The 15693-nt window shown below is 46.6% G+C and overlaps 1 long non-coding RNA gene across 1 annotated transcript; it reads right to left on the reverse strand.

Annotated features, from left to right (window-relative positions):
* Positions 1 to 367: 367 nt before the first annotated feature.
* LOC143842717 (uncharacterized) lies at positions 368 to 13580 on the reverse strand. The gene is made up of 3 exons (XR_013233322.1): positions 13211 to 13580; positions 5520 to 5622; positions 368 to 664 (listed from the first exon to the last, which is right to left on the reverse strand). It is a non-coding gene; the product is annotated as an uncharacterized LOC143842717 (long non-coding RNA).
* Between the last annotated feature and the right edge of the window lie 2113 nt (positions 13581 to 15693).

Consider the following 15693-nt stretch of genomic DNA (forward strand, 5'->3'; position numbering starts at 1 on the left):
CTGGGATTGTATATGCGAAATCTGATAAAGTATAGTGTATATGTATGAGGCACAATTTGTGAGAAAATGTGAAGTGTGCATTCTTAGCATTCAGCAGTGCAGAACTGGAAATGGACATCTGAATTTTCACTATCACCTGATTCTGATGCAAACTCTTCATGTGGTTCCAAAGCTTCAGAAAGTTTGTGTTGAATAGTATTCCAATTAAAACAAACAAATAAAATTGTTTATGTCTCTAATTCAGAATAACTTATATCTGAGTTTTTTTCTGTCCTAATAAAAACCACTCAAATTCTTGTAGACTACTAAAACCATTTTCAATACCTTTGAAAAGAAAGTTCCTTAGGCTTGGATTCCAGAGTCCCATTTCTTTTATTTAGATAAAGTAGAACAATTCAGACAACAGAGTAATCTCTTTGCTAGTTTGAATGGCCCCAGAAAGGGGTAGAGGGGTCCTCAGCACAGAAATATATGATGTCCACATTTAGGCTAGCATGTTCTCTGCCTAGAGTCGACTGTCCTGTTTCCATGCATGCTCCGTCTTCTTGAACCTCCTTCAGGGCTGGATTGCCTCTGGAAGATATTTGTAGTGGAGCCACTTGGTTGTATTAGTCCACATTTGTCTACCACTATTCCATCGACACCAACTCCAGGAAAGAGGCTGCTGTGGGAAGAACAGTCCTTCAATTAATATGCTGCAGAATAAGCACACCCCCTCCTCCATGGTGGTTAATCTTTATGTTCTTGAGTGAACTCCCCCTCACTGGCAGTCTTCAAGCAAAGGTTGGATACACACTTTTCTTGGATGCTTTAGGATGCTTAGGGCTGATCCTGCGTTGAACAGGGGGTTGGACTAGATGGCCTGTTTGGCCCCTTCCAACTCTATGATTCTATGAGTATATGATTCTATGATGTTCTCCTATGTGGGACTGCACAAAAGCCACAGACATGAAATCAAGATTGCATTTACCAGTAACTGTTGTTCGTTGAGTGGACTTCTGTGCAGACACCCATCCCGCCCCTTTTTTCCCTGCTGTGGGCTTATGCGTATTAACTGATACTTACCTGGCAATTGTGGTAAAGGGAGGACTGAGGGGAAAGTGCTTGCCACACCCACATCACATGACATTTGGGCAGAAAATTCAGCCTCCTCTCTGATGGGAGGGGGGATCTAGAATTATTGTTTAAAAGCTTGCTAGCTCCTCTCTGTGGCAGGCCTGGAAATGTGCAGTCTTATATGGGCCTGCACAGAAGTCCACTCAATGAGCAGCAGTTACATGTAAGTGCAACCTTATTTTCTGTGCTTTTCCATGCAGTGGCTATTTTGCTGTCTTGAGGAGAAGAAAGCATGCAGAGGTTACTAGGCAATAGCAAGACTCATCCTGTAAGACGGTGGTCCCCAAACACCGGGCCACGGCTCCCTCTCCCCGACCCCTCCCCCAGCAAGAAACTTCCCAGGCCGCACGCAAATCGGCCGCAAAAGTGGCCGATTAGCTTGCGGTCCAGCAAGCTTCTTTTTGTGGGAGGAGGGGGAGAGGGAAGCAGGTCCGCGCATGCGCAATGTGCATGCGCATCCGCAAACGCGCATTTGCAAACACGCATGTGTGACCCGGCCGCGCATGCCCGTCGGGTAGATCGCCCTCCCCGCCGCCGCCGGTCCGCAGCCTGAAGAGGGTTGCGGACCACTGCTCTAAGAGGTGATATGAAAACTGAGAGGGGATCTGATAACCATCTTCAAGTATTTAAAAGGACCGTCATATAAAAGGAGCAGAGTTTTTTCCCGTTACCCCAGAGGGTTGGACCAGAACTGATGGGTTGAAATTAATTCAAAAGAATTTCTGGCAAAACATCTGGAAGAAGTTCCTGACAGTTAGAGTGATTCCTCAGTGGAACAGGCTTCCTCAGAACACGGTGAGTTCTCCTACTGTTTCCGCATGGAGGGGTAAAAGGCGAGAGGCCTCCTGCTTGTAGACATGGGATGGTAAACCTCACATTTGCAGCCCTCCTCACAGGAGACCCCGCCCACGTTTTCCTTCTGCCCTATTGCGGCTTTTTGCCTTCCAATGAGGTTGCAAGGGAAAACAAGCCGAACTTCTCCCCACACTCCTTGGCTTGACGATCATAGCAAGCCTCCAATGACAGCGCAGCAGTTACGTTGTGGACTGAAACTTTCTTCTCCCCCAAGCCCCCCAATTATTTTTAAAGGCACTTCTGCGCTGCCACAACACATATGTATTTTTAATAAAAACCAACACTGGTGTGTTGCTATGGAGAAACACCAGAACGATTCAGCATTCCCCCCTTTTTTGGGGGAGGGGAGGATTTGTGTTCTTTTCGACTTTATGTCTGGGTGGATTTCTGAGATGCTGCACATGGTAACTAGAGCCCAAAATGTTATTTTTGGTAAATGTTTGGCTTAAAAACAAAGCGCTCAGACCCCTGTATGATAGGGAGAATCATCTTGGGAGAAGACTGCTCTTTTCCAGCTCATTTCCCACCTCCAGAAAATAGAAATGGGGCTGTGTTTTGCCTGCCTGATCCCCAAAAGACTGTGGATACTTCTTTACCTTTGACAATGTAGCTTTGTGCTCATGTTGCAACGTGGACCACACCATTTTTTTTAAAGATTACTCGGAGCAGGAAATGGAGTGGGGAGGGTGGGTGCAAGGGTGGGACAGTGACCTGCAGAGACTGTTGTGCCTTTTCCCCTCCATACAGTCTTGCCTCTGATTGCTCACTGGTTGTTCATCGATGGGATGTGAGAAAAAGTGGCAACTCCACTTTTTGCGATTTTCTTCATCCTGAGGCAAATCTGGGCAAAATTCCAGCCAGTCCTTGGACAGCCTCAGGATGCAGATGATGTCATGTGGAGGGGGCTCTAAAACCCGTCAGCAACCAGAGGCTGTCCTGGGGCATATTCCTAGTGTGGAAAAGATATCTTTTTAAAGAAGTTTTAAAACAGAGGCTGACAGAAATGCTGATTTTATGAACTTAGGCAGATTGTGAGTGGATGAGCAGGAAGGGATATGCCAGTGTTTGTCTCTTGCATACCCAGGGAATTGTTGGTCACCACTGTGGGATGGCAGGTGAATTCCCTCTAGGCCAGGCTGGATTCTGAGGATTACTGGTAGAGAGATTACTTGGACATGAAATTGGGGTCACTCTGGGAAAGCAGGAGTTGTCAGTTCTTGCATTGTGCAGGGGGTTGGACTAGATGACCCTGGAGGTTCCTTCCAATTCTATGATTCTCCAATCACAAACAATGGGGAATTGTTGGAGACTGTATCCTGCTGTTACCTAGCAACAATAGTATGTTTTCCCTCATCCCCTGAACCTGGCAAAATGGCCTCAAGGATGGAGGTTAAGAGCCATTAAAAGAAGTCAATACTATGTTTAGAAAGTAAGAAGAGACAGTGGACAATCTGTGAGCATATAATAATTCAGAGTGCCTTCTCAAAAAATTTTTCAAGGGGGGCAATATTAGTTTTAACTCCAGACAGTGCAGAGCAAGTTGAAAGGGGTTGGACGTAATACAGAAAGGGACTCAGTGGATCTCTACCTCCCCTTTCAAAACTGACTTCCCAAATGTGCACTCTTTGCTTATATGGAGAAACACAAATGAAATCTTATTCAATCAGGAAAGTATTCAAAACTCATAAGAAATAATTGCTGCATGACAAAGTGAAATTGTCCTCCATAGTGAGAACTGTAGTCTCTCAACAGCAGTGCCCCCCCCAATTCTTTTATAGCCAAATAAAGGGAACAGATGTTACCAGACTCCTGCCAAAATTTCCATGAGCCCCCCAATAAACAGAGGGAGTGACTGAGTTGAGATGTTGCTCTGGCACCCTTTCATTCCAAAAATTAATAAATAAACAGGAAAACAATTAAAAAAACAAAGTACAACACACCAGTGCTGTGAAAGCTGGCAGGGAGGGTTTTTGTATCTTCTTTCTCAGCCATGTCTCCTAGGATTCTTCTTGATGTGGTGTTTTCAAAAGGGTGAAAAGCATGGTGAAAAACAATCCCTCACTGGCAGTCTTCAAGCAAAGGTTGGATACACACTTTTTTGGGATGCTTTAGGATGCTTTGGGCTGATCCTGATTTGGACTAGATGGCATGTATGGCCCCTTCCAACTCTATGATTCTATGATTCTATGTTACTGCCATAAATGCCTTTTTCTGGGTGAAAATGGTTTTTGCATTTAGCTGAGTGTTACACTTCTTTGAAGGCAGTCTGTGCTCAAGGATGATGCAGATATCTGCAGGGTTTTGAGTCCAGAAGTGAAAACATGATCTCAGTATCAATGTTGCTGAAGAAGAAGAAGAAGAAGAAGAAGAAGAAGAAGAAGAAGAAGAAGAAGAAGAAGAAGAAGAAGAAGAAGAAGAGTTGGTTCTTATATGCTGCTTTTCCCTACCCAAAGGAGGCTCAAAGCGGCTTACATTCGCCATCCCTTCCTCTCCCCACAACAGACACCCTGTGGGGTGGGTGAGGCTGAGAGAGCTCTGATATCACTGCTCGGTCAGAACAGCTTTATCAGTGTTGTGGCGAGCCCAAGGTCACCCAGCTGGCTGCATGTGGGGGGACGCAGAATCGAACCTGGCATGCCAGATTAGAAGTCCACACTCCTAACCACTACACCAAGAATGCAGCCGGTGCCTTTTTCAATGAGTAGCCAGATCAGCTACTGCTATCAGCCAAGTTCTACAAACAAAATCCAGCTCTGAGATGCCTCAGGAGTGATCTACACTTCCAGCAGAATCACCTCCAAGTGGATGTTGAGTGACATCTGGCGAGGACATTTTCCACACCAGATATCTGGCCCAACTCACTGCTTGTTTATTTGTGGGGCTAATTTCTGCTTCCACATGACGCTGGCACTGGTACAGGGTCATCCCAAGGCTGGCCCGATTCAGGCCCTCATTTGCCCCACAGCTAGGGAACCTGGAACCCTTTTTTGTTCCAAGTGTCAATGGGGCCTGTGTCGGGCCTGAGCTGTGCAGCTGCAAAAGAATTGGCCTGTCTTGGCCTGTCTCCTCTCCACCTGCGCTCAAGTACGGTGCCCCAGAAAAGACAACAAATGCCCCAGGCAGCTCTGCCGCGCTGCACAACGTGGTGGAGCAGCCTGGGGAATATTTTTAAATTTAAGAATGTGGTATTGCATTGTAATGCAATGCCCATGCTGACCTGCATTGCTGTTGAACCTTGCCATGCCAGCTGCAGTGCAGGAGCACACCTCTGGGGCAGGCAGGGTGCAGTGGGCCAAATGCTCCCCTGTGTGGAGCCAGGGAGAGGGATGGCAACCCGTCCTGACCGAAAAACTGGGCAGCAGCACAGCGCAATAGATCCCATGCACATTCTGGAAAACCCTCAGCCAAGAACATACATGGGGAATTGCTGCTTCCATGTTTGCATGAATTTCTGGAATATTTATCCCAAGAAAGGATTTTTAAACTTTACAAACAATACTCATTCCCCCCAGAAGATTCCTTGTTATTTTTTGTGTTGGGGTGCTTACCATTTTCTGAATTTTCCAGGCATTGGTTCTCAGCCGATGCAACAAAAATGAAAAGGCGGAGGGGGAACTGGAACTGGAACCAGGATCGTCAAAGGTTGAATGTCTGTATAAATGTTAAAATTATATTACTTTTATTGTGCACATTAAAAAAACAGGAATTAAAAACATACATACAGCCCATAGGCTTTTGCAAAACAATCTGCTAGGCACTATATGAACCACTATACCTTATAGGGCCTTCTTCAAAAGTCTGGTTTTAACACACACCAGTTTGTTACACATATAAAATATGTACAGCAGCCAATAAAAGCTCCAAAGTGAGAGCTGTAAAGTATCAAAGTCACTCAATGAAGGAAGATGTCTAGTTATCAGGCATTCACTCTCTTCCAAAGACTTCCAAAAATTTCAGTGGTATGTACTCTTATTAACACATGTATTGCAATGAGTGAATACAAGTAATATAATCTTAACATTGATATAGACATTCAACCTTCGATGGGCCTAACTGTCACCAGTTGGGTTTTGATGGTCTCAGCCAATGCAAGCTGGGTACGGGTCCTGGCAGACCTATGATTCTGGTTCACTCCATATCCTTCCTTCCTCTTTGGTGCAGGCAGGGCTATTTTTCTCTCTCAAGTAGGATAGGTGGGGCACCTGGTTCAGGGACCAATAAAATTCAACCTCTCTGTACAATTTATTTGAAACTTGGGTGGTCCTTATTTAATAGGCAGTACTAGCTCCTAGGCCATGTTGGTATTATTTGGTTAAAAAGCAACCACTCCCACAAATCCCCCAAAGGCAGGACTTCAATTCTCCTTCCTTCTGCTCTTTCTCTCTTTGTAAAAAAAAGCAAACAACAAACCAAGGAAACCAACAACAGACCAAACAACAAGGAAGGACAGCAATTGCAGAGTTTTCAGCAGAAAAGTTTAAGAGATGTCAGGTGGTCATTGTAAGAGTAGGAACATGAAATAAATGCAGATATGTGGGGGTTTTTTTAATGCAGGTGAGTGGCACCACTTTCCCACAGGTATCAGTGGAGAGACATGTGCCTGTACCAATAGGTACCTGTTTCATGTGTCTGTAAAACCGAACCCCTGTGTTCATTCTATTTGAAATTCAGGAGGTATTTAGGCTAAAGGGTATACCATGTTCTCTGTAGTTTTGGTGCCATTATCTGTAAAAGCAGCCACCACATATCCTTGAATTGTTTTCCTTTGAAAATTGTTTTCCTGCTCAAAGAGGACCTATAAAAGAGGAACCACCCACTGATACTTTCACTGGCAAGTTTCACACTAGGAAAAGTTGACATCAGAGTGTGTGTTGTCAGGTTTCTTTAGATTGCTCAGAAACACAAATCCTTGACTTGGTGCAAATGGCTGAATTTAATGAAGGCATGCAAGTTAACCCGGCAATACCTTGTTGGAACCAAGGCACAGTGGAACAAACAAAGCATATTACCCTTCAGCCAACTCCCCCTCTCATGAGAACCCTGGAAGCTGATATTGACATACATAACTCCCTCCCTGTGGAAACTTGGGCAGCAGTGATCTGTTGGACCTTTCTCTTTGGAAGCTAATTTTCTTCCATGCCGGCATAGAGAGGCTTTTCTGCCATTTTCTGAGCGGCAGGCGGACGGAACAGCGGGTGGGGAGAAGAGGAGAAGAAGGGACGGGGGTGTGACACATAAGAGGCCACGGTTGGATTTCTTTTTTTGGTGCACTTCCGTGGCAAGTCGTATGCATTTCAATGAGAACGCATTGCCACGGATTGGTCTCAGTGTTAAAAAAAATCGTGCTGGGGGAACTTTGGAGACAAACCTTCAATTTGTTGCCTCCATTGATTGAGTAAAATAGCGCATTGTTCTTTCTTGTGCCCCCCCCCCCCCAGTGAGGAGGGGAAATGCAAGATGTTGCAGTAGAGTGTGGAGGGGGAAAATAACACCATTTACTATCTTGCAATTGCAGGCAGGACACAAAGTGAAATATCACACTCTGTGCGGAAATTGCCTCTCAGTTCCTGCCTTGGTGGTTTTTCTTACAAGAATTGATCCTGCTTAACTTCCAAGTTCTGATGATATTGTGAGGTTTCTACCAATTGCAACTATAAGAGGCTTTGACTTGGCGCAAAGATGAATTTAATGTCAGATGGATAGCTGACTCTAACAATGTGGCCAAGACTAAAGAACAATAGCACCAGAGCGCTTAAATCCCTTCCCATTGCCCAGCCCCCCTGAGCCCCAGTTTGAGCAGGAAAACAGACTGTGCAGGATGCTTTAGGATGCCTTAGGATGCTTTGGGCTGATCCTGCGTTTAACAGGGGGTTGGACTAGATGGCCTGTGTGGCCCCTTCCAACTCTATGATTCTATGATTCTGTGAGGATCAAAGCCACATGAACTCGATGTGAAAATGCCAGACAAGACCTTGTAGCAAAAGGAGAGGAAATCAGGGACGCTTCACACTACCCGCAGTCTCCAAGACTTCCTACCGAGTATCCACCAACCTCTCTTAGCATGACAAATGGGGACAGGTATGGGGCTAAACAAATGGCAAAGCGCAGGCAAATGGCGAGATGGAGATCACAGCAGGAGGTCCCAAGAAACAGGCTGCATGAATTTATGCCAGAATCACCAATTTCTGACAGATACCAGCCTATACCATGCCATCTTCCCTCCCACACAGAACTGCACACAGTACTCCAGGTGTGGTCTGACCAGTGCTGTATACAATGGGACTATGACATCTTGTGATTCTGATGTGATGCCCCTGTTGATACAGCACAAAATGGCATTCGCCTTTTTTGCCGCTGCATCACACTGCCTGCTCATGTTTAATTTACAATCCACGAGTACCCCAAGGTCTCGTTCACACACAGTGTTACCTAGAAGCGTATCCCCCATCCAGTAGGCGTACTTTTCATTTTTCTGACCCAGATGTAGAACTTTACACTTATCTTTATTAAATTGCATCTGTGACCCCAGAGGAAGGAGATCAGCCATTTGAGGTCCCCCAAATTAACCATGTTAATTTGTTGTTGCAAAGATAAGCAGGAGTCTTAAGGGACATTCACAACAAAATTAACAGCATAATGGACCAGAGTCCACGTAAGCACAGTTTCAAAACTTTTGTATACAGTTTTAACGTTGTAAGTCGCCATGTGATCCTGTGGGGAGCAGCAACTAAAACATTTAACAGTGAGAGAGAGAAAGAGAGATATAGATGATAAACAGACAGACCTACAGACATAGAATTCACAAACTCAGAAAAAGAGACATGACTGGGGATCATGAAATGGCCTCCTCAAGAGACAGAGCCAACCACAAAATCTCAGGGAGTGAGGTCAAGCATAATTCTCACATTCCAGACAGAAGCTCTGCTAGACAGAACTTTTAAATGAACATACTGCTCAGAAATATTTCTTTGCATGCCCACCGTTTAGCATCAGAGACAACAGTGAATACCCTTGTGCTGTGATTAGAGCAGCTGCTAGAGCAATCTTCATAGCCCGTCAGCTCTCCAGTGGCCAACCAAAAGTCCTGTTGGGCAGAAGCCCAACCTGGTCTCATCCACTTTCTAAAACCTACTTGTTGATCACCAGAAAGATATCCTTGGGCCCCCGGTTGGCCTGGAATAGAGCATGACTGTTGTGGCCCCTGGGAGATGAGATTAAAGATGAGGGTCATGGTCCAAGAGCATCGTTCCCTCTCAGATTTCCTTTAGCGCATGCTCTTTTGTATTACAGTAAGAATGCTTTTCACAGAACATGGACACAGTTTATTCTTTCTCTGTCAGCTTTGCTTGCTTACTTATCCCCTAATTCCTAGTTTTGTTACACACATCATGTTTATTCACATCTATCTCTGCTTTTGCCCCATGTATCTATCCATGTTAATCTTTTTTACACATTTAAATTTCCTAATCCTCCTTCCTAGACCATGTGTATATTTACTCAGAAGTAAGTCCTCATTGAGACTCGCAATAAAGTATTTAAAAGGATTTGGGAAAATGGGAAAACATCACCCTCTAAGCTTCAGAACCTGAAGATACATTTTTGGAACAGAGTAAAAATCAAAAATAATCCCTTGGTGTTTCTCATTGGAAAACTTTATGGTGGCCCTGTTAAGAAAGTGAAATTCTTGTCTTAGTTTAATTTGTGAAATTATCACGTTATCCTGCCTTTCCTCCAAGGAGTTTAGGACACCACCATTTCCCCTTCCTCATTCTATTCTCACAACATGCCTGTGAGGTAGGTCAGAGTGAGTGAGAGAGACTGGTCTAAATTTAGCAAGCAAGCTTTGTGGCTTTAGCCAGAGTCCCCTCATGCTAGATTTTAATCATTCCATGGCATTGGATCAACTCAGCTGTGGTGGAGAAGAGGATGCCTGTCTTCCCATGAGACCTGAACATCTTACAGCATTTGCCAGACAACAAAGATCAGTTGGTCCAGAGAATATGGCTGCTTTGGAAGCCCGGCTGATATGGATCGAGGGCCGAAGTTTCCTCCAAGAATGCTGTTTGATAGCAAACGGATGTTTTTGGTAGCCATAGGGGCTGCAAATGTCTTGGTGATTTTGGTAACACATTGGTCTTCCCCAGGCCTCATCTCCAAATTTCTAGTAGCCCTGGTAGTATATTATGCTGCTGAATTACGCACTCTACATATCTTGCAACTGGCAACCATAAAAGGAGCCAAAAGAGTCCAAAACAATCAAGCTAGCAGTTTCCCACTCCCTCCTTTTGAGCCAGTTTGGTGTAGTGGTTAAAAGTGCAGACTTCTAATCTGGCGAGCCAGGTTTGATTCTGCACGCCCCCTCATGAAGCCAGCTGGGTGACTTTGGGTTCACCACAGCACTGATGGAGCTGTCCTGACTGAGCAGGAATATCTGGGCTCTCAGCCTTACCAACCTCACAGGGTGTCTGTTGCGAGGAGTGGAAAGGGAAGGAGAATGGAAGCCGCTTTGAGATTCCTTCAGGTAGAGAAAAGCGGCATCTAAGAACCAACTCTTCTTCTTCAGTAATATCAGGGCTCTTTCAGCCTCATCTACCTTACAGGGTGTTGTGGGGAGAGGAAAGAGAAGGAGATTGTAAGCCACTTTGAAACTCCTTCAGGCGGATAAAGGCAGCATATAAGAACCAGCCCTCCTCCTCCTCCTCGCCCAGGATAGGAGCATTCATTATGACGATGATGGGCTTCCAACTATGCTTTTCCAGGACCATTTCATTCCATGCACAGATCTGCAGAGGTGTGAAAAACCATCAGTGTCACAGCCACTGCTCAGCTGTGAATTCCCTGTGCATATTTGTGTTTATCAGAAGACACGCCCACAAGTGCCCACATGGAGCCTCTTGAAGGAGCCTGTCGTGAGAGAGCATCGTCTTCTCACAGCTCTGCTGGCACGCCAGGCCTCCCCCAAATAGGCACCCCTAAAACCAAACATTCTTCAAAAAGACTGAGCGATCTGTTTCGGTTGGCTTCCTTTTTCTACAGTTGCATCCTGTTGCTGCCCAGATGGGCCAAACGCACCCACAAGACAAGGCGCTGAGCTTTTCTTCCACAACTATCAAGGTCTCTCCGAGGACATCATCCCGTTAGCCTCTAAATCTACTTCTTTTAATCTACGGTTCCTCAGTATTGGCTTGCCCGGCTGCAGCCATCTCGGAAAAGTCTTGGCAGGTGGGGAAGAATGAAAACATGCCAGGCTTCTTGAGGGGGGGGGGAGGTGCTTTTTCACCCTCCGAGCATTTTCCCTTTCCAGCCATATGGCAGCGCCTGCAAAAGCCATGAGATACAGCAGGAGCCTTTAGACGCAACTCCGGATGTGAGCCAAGAATCCTACAGATGGGATGTCACTAAAACCGGAGCACAAAGTTGTCAACTGTTTCAAAATGTACGGAAGGCCAAGTGAAGTGTTACGCTGTCTATTCAGTGTGTTAGACCCAGAACTGCCTCGACCATCCATGTTTAAAAGGAAAATCAAAGCCGTCTGATCTCTGTCTTCTAGTTCTATGCAGTTTTTGCCAAAGGGGGAAATTTTTACAAAAGAAGGGACTCCCCCTCCCCACAATGATTAGGCCTCCTGGATTATTGGTACATCTCCCACCAACCATTAAATTTACCTGCTGCTGTTCAGCGGGCCAGCAACAGGAATAGGAGGGATATTACAGCACAGGGAGTGGCACTCTAGCACTCATCTCAAACATGGAGTTTTGGCTCAATTGGAGCCCGTCCTGGGGATCGGCAGGGAATGGAGGGGATAGTGTTGCCAGATCCAGATGTGGAGACACCTGGCAATTTGGGGGTGGAGCCTGGGGAGGACAGGAACCTCAGTGGGTCCAAGTCACAGAGTCAACCTCCAAACCCAAAATGTTCTCCAGAGGAATTGATCTGTGTAGCCTGGATATGAAGCGTAATTCCAGAGGATCTCCAGGCCCCTCACAACCTCTAAAGATGCCAACAGTCTCAAAATGGTTGTGGGCCTCTGCTCAATGACAAGTCCACCCTGAACTCTCCATTTCTGTTACCCAAATAGGTGGTCTCCTAGTTACAGAGGGAAATCGGCTTTTAAAGGAGATGAGGCAAGAGACAGGTAACTCAGGACAGCGGTCCGCAACCTTTCGGCTGCCATGGACTGCTGCTCCGGAGTGGGGGGAGAGGGCGGCCCGGGGGCCCGCGCACGCGCGGCAGCCCCAGCGCAAACGCGCATGTGCGGACTGCCGCGCACGAGCTCAGTGAGGTCTCCTCAGGTGCCCTCAGGTCTAGCCAGATAGGCTTGGGAGCATTGATAACAGCACAGAACACCCATCGATCCAGCAAACCTCCCTCCCAGCCCAAGGATTCCATTGGCTGAGCGTATAACTGCTCCAACTGCTATGGAAGCAGCACCTGGGATTCATGTTAGGCTTTACTAGGGCCAGAATCCTGCAAACATTTACACCCACTAGGACCATGACCTGGCCCAGATGTTGAAATGCAGGCTGAGCCTGGCACTGCGTCTTCACTGGGCTATATCAGGACAATACACTGCCTCTGCCTCTCCTGCGAGGTGGAGGCAGATTCTGTTGGGTTTGTGCACTGACTCCTGGACTGGTGCTAGGTTACTTCAGGACCTGGAGGGGGATGAGAATGTTCTGGTGGAGGAGCTTCCATGACAAGTTCCTCAGGGGCTAGTTCTGGAGCAGATAGACCAGGGGCCATCTCCCTTGCAGGGGTCTCCCTTGCAGGGGTCTCCTGCTTTCCCCTAGGTCCCCATACCTCATCACAGGCTCTTCTTCAGTAGCTTCATGACCAGATTTTAACATTGGTAAAGCGGGGCACCATTGACGGCGGAGGGGGATCTTGACTAAAAATTTGGTCTATAAGGAGCAACAAAAAGTTTCATAGAACACAAAAATAGTATTGTAATATATATTTTTAAATTTCAACATAGAATCATAGAGTTGGAAGAGGCCAAACAGGCCATCTAGTCCAACCCCCTGCTCAACGCAGGATCAGCCCAAAGCATCCTAAAGCATCCAAGAAAAGTGTGTATCCAACCTTTGCTTGTACAAACTGTACATAAGTACAGTTTGCCAGGTACCCCCAGATGTCCCTCCAAAAGTGGGACAATCTGGTCACCTTAATCCAGGACCATCTCCATGGGAGTCAGGACAAAGGTCTCTCATCCCCAGGAAGCAAACCTAACCTGTGTTACCTCTTGAAGATTCTCTCACCACATGGCAAAGTAAGGAATGGGTAATGCTTAGGGTCGCTCCCTGTGTGATCTGACCTGGCTCCATCTCATGGAGGCATGGAAACACACAACATTATGATCTCATAACAGAGGCTAGGTTTTGCTCAACATTAGGGAGAAAGTGGGAGAACTCAACACAGAGGTACTAATTCAGGCAAAATCCTCACGTCAATCATAACATTATTTTGCACTGAGTAGAAGCAAATTAATTGCTCCTATTATTAGGAGAAATTTCTTGTTTCTTCACCTGTTGCAGGCTGATATCCTCCACTTTCACTCTTAATTAGCTCTCTGGGAAAAAAGCTATAATTCTTTAACCCTCTCCAGTCTGGAATGACGCAAGAATATGCATTAGTTTTCATGTCCCTTCTCCCCTCAACCCCCCCCCCCATCACCTGCTGAGATTCTCATTTCAAGCAGGCAGAAACATACATTCCATTACCTTTATGTCCCCCCCGCCCCACTTAATCTGGCTGCGACCCAAATTCACCTTAAGCTGCCTGACCAGGGGCCGGGGGAGGGGACCTTTTCAAGGCCCGTTCTTAGGAACGGGCTTTGAATTTAGTAATAATTCTCTCCCCCAGAAGCATTAGCCAGCTTCCTGGAAGAAGTGGCAAGATGGCTCAAGCAGAGTTGTCTTAAGCACAAGATGGAGGTCCTGTGGCTGGGTAGGAAGGGCCCATATGAGGAAGCGCGTCTGCCTGCCCTGGATGGTGTGCAGCTCTCTACAGCTCACTCCGCCAGGAACCTAGGTGTGATTCTGGATGCTTCCCTCACAATGGAAGCCCAGATCACAAAGGTAGCACAGCTCGCATTTTACCATCTCCGCCAAGCCAAGCTACTAGCGCCCTACCTGGCCCCGGAACACCTAGCCACAGTGATCCATGCGACGGTCACCTCTAGACTGGACTTTTGTAACTCGCTCTACGCAGGCCTGCCCTTAGCCTTGACCCAGAAACTACAGCTGGTTCAAAGCACAGCAGCCAGGATCCTCACAGCAACACCATGGAGGTCCCACATCCGGCCCATTCTCCACCAACTGCAGTGGTTGCCAGTTGAATTGCGGATCAGACTAAAGGTTCTGGTAATTACCTTCAAGGCCATACGCGGTCAGGGCCCAGTGTACCTGAGGGATCGCCTCCCCGCCTATGCCCTCAAAAGAACTCTGCGCTCCACAGCCACCAACTGGCTAATGGTCCCTGGCCCTAAAGAAGCCCACCTGGTCTCAACCAGGGCCAGAGCCTTCTCTGTCCTGGCCCCCACCTGGTGGAATGAGCTCCTGGAGGAATCAGGACCCTGACGGAGCTAAAGTTGTTCCGCAGGGCCTGCAAAAGGGAGCTCCTCCAACAGGCATTTGGCTGAGGCCAGGCACAATCAGCCAACAACATCAGCAGCCCCCCCCCCCACACACACACTCCAAGCTCCACCAAGACTCCTGGACCTGTTGTATTATTATTGTTTAATGTTACACAGTTTCTTTGTTATCAGTTAATAATATTAATGTTATAATCAGTTATGTAATGTTTCCTGTATAGTTTTCAGTTCTATATAAACCATCCTGAGCCTCCGGGGAGGGCAGTATATAAATAACGGAATGAGCTCCTGGAGGAGATCAGGGCCCTGACGGAGCTTAAACAGTTCCGCAGGGCCTGCAAAAAGGAGCTCTTCCACCAGGCATTTGGTTGAGACCAGACATGACCAACAGTGACTGAAGGGCCCCTGCTCCCCCCTCCCTCTCAGAACTCCACCAGAGTGCTCTGGACCTTTTTACACTGTTTCTATTGTTACAACTATTAGTTTTTAATATTGTACGGTTATTCATATGTTATAGACCATTTCATGTATTGTTCTAGGTAAACCACCCTGAGCCTCCGGACAGAGCGGTATATAAATAAAATAAATAGATAAATAAATAAATACTATAACAATAGAGAAAATAACATTTTGAAAAATGATCTAACAGGCCCAGGGTTAGTCAGGTCAGTCATACAGGAGCTCCCTTTCTGCAGGCCCTGTGGAACAGTTTTAGTTCTGTTAAGACCCTCATCTCCTCTGGGAATTCGTTCCACCAGAAGGCTATGGCCCTGGTTGAGATCAAGTGGACTTCCCTGAGGCCAGGGATCACTAGCCCGTTGGAGGTGGCAGAGCACAGAGCTGTTTGAGGGGTGTAGGCAGAAAGGTGGTCCCTCAGATACATTGGCCCAGACTGCATATGGTCTTGAAGGTAATTACCAAAACCTTAAGCCTGATCCAGAATTCAACTGGTAACCTGTGCAACTGTCGGAGAATAGGCTGGATGTGGGACCTCCATGGTGTTGCTGTGAAGACCCTGACCACTGCATTCTGGACCAGCTGTAGTTTCTGGATCAAAGGCAAGTGAGTCATAGAAGTCTAGGCAAGAGATGACCATTGTGTGGGTCACTGTGGCTAGGTGTTCCAGACTA

The sequence above is a fragment of the Paroedura picta genome, chromosome 8 (assembly GCF_049243985.1).
Source record: "Paroedura picta isolate Pp20150507F chromosome 8, Ppicta_v3.0, whole genome shotgun sequence".
Classification (NCBI taxonomy): domain Eukaryota; kingdom Metazoa; phylum Chordata; class Lepidosauria; order Squamata; family Gekkonidae; genus Paroedura; species Paroedura picta.